The sequence below is a fragment of the Nannospalax galili genome, unplaced genomic scaffold (genome assembly GCF_000622305.1).
Source record: "Nannospalax galili isolate Female #2095 unplaced genomic scaffold, S.galili_v1.0 scaffold1181, whole genome shotgun sequence".
NCBI classification, from domain to species: domain Eukaryota; kingdom Metazoa; phylum Chordata; class Mammalia; order Rodentia; family Spalacidae; genus Nannospalax; species Nannospalax galili.
The window spans coordinates 1,887,280-1,889,081 of NW_008345687.1; positions in this window are offsets into that span (position 1 = coordinate 1,887,280).

Sequence of the window (1,802 nt, forward strand, 5' to 3'; positions counted from 1 at the left end):
TGCTCTGAAGACTCCGCGATGGACCCACCCCGAGAGGCCTGAGGATAGGGTAGAAGGCCAGGAGAGTTAGCCAGTGGTGCAGGTCTGGGGGAGCAGAGAGAGGTGAGGGCAGGGCCGGGTCCAGAGGCAGTGCTCCTGGGGCCCAAGGAAGGCACCAAGCCGGTCCGGGTGAAAAGGGTCAGGAAGCAGCACTGGCTCCCCAGGTGTCTGGGGCCCCAAGACTAGGAATGGCACAGGGCCCAAGCTAGGAGTAGAGAACAGCAGGGGAGATGGAAGGGTGAACGCGGCTTGGGGAGTCAAGGTGCGGAGGGCTGCCCGGTAGACTTACCCCCAGAGAGGCCTGAGGGCAGGAGAGCTGGCCAGGAGAATTGTTACTGGAAATTTTTAAGAGTAGCTTCGTGGTGGCTGTATGTTGGTGATAGAGGGGTCCCCTCTTGGCGTTCTTAATATCATTAATAAAAGAATTTAAGAATGGACTAAAATGGAAGCTTGAGGACAATTTTCTTACCTTAAAAGTAAAGAACTCCAGGGCAGGCAAGCTGTAAACCTCAACAGCTGCCAAGAGGAGGAGGAGAATAAAGAAGAGAGAGAAACAAGTTATGCCATTTAAGTTGCCATGGAGGTCGGATACGTGACAGACTAGCAGTCAAGTGGCAGGAAGCAGACTTTAGAGAAAGTAAGGAGCCCAAAGTACCCCCAAAAATCATGCTTTGGTTCTGGTAAGCATCTAAGAGAAAGAGAAAGAAAAGAAAAAAAAAGAGAAAAGTTACACTTTTCTGAGAAAGAGAACAGACCCAACAGAACCTCACTGTAGTTTGTAGGAACTGTGGAGGCAGGAATTATGGGAAGGAAAAAAAAGTACATCATCTCATTAAAGAAATAATTATCCCTCCTGCCTCTCTAACATGGTTAAGGGCGAGCCCACCTTCCTGAGGAGAAGTACCTTGGCCAGGTGATTGGCATGCCAGACTGAATTAAAATATACCCATGCATTCAATGTCACTCTTTTGTGTGTCTAAATATTGTTTAAAGACTGATTTTTATACTTTGGACATGGTACTCACCTCATAGTAATTTTATGAATGCTTATTGAAATTTGTGCTGAAAAATAAATCAAAGCTAAAATGGAGAAAGCAATCTTGAGAGATGAATGTCACAGTTGTCTGTTTACAATTGCCTTGCTTGCTAAGGTACCTGCAGTAAACTTTGTTAAAGATCATCCTAACACTGCCCTGACTACCTGTCTCTTCAAGCATCCTTGTAGAGGGATGTTTCTTCAGTGGTCTTGGGGCACACTAAGAGTCACATAAGCTGTAACTTAAACCCACCAATGCTGTGACAGTTCAAGCATAATGCAGGGGAACTTATTAAAACTGTGATGGAACTACACTAGAGGCTTCAGTTCTTTGGAGGAAACGCTGCTCAAGTCTGCTGGCATTAATAATTTTCCTGATTTCTCCTTGTTTATCTCTTGGGCCTTCTCTGTGCCTAGGAAATCCCATGCCTCAGTTTCCTGAGTAGATTCCATTCTTTTGGCCAGGAAGTAACAGCTTTCCCTTAATGGGTCTTCAGAGATACTCTAACATTAGGGTTTCTAGGACCTAGTCTCTGATCCTAACAATTCTGACAACAGGAATTCTATTTTAAAATTTTAAATCCTATGTGTGTGTGAATAAATTTTACCTCCAAGAGGACTTATTTGAGAACATTTTTACAGAAAAAGAGTAATAGAGTTTGGGGACTGATTATAAATTTATCAACTTTAAAACTGTGTTCAAGGCTAAGCCCATTAGATTCTATAT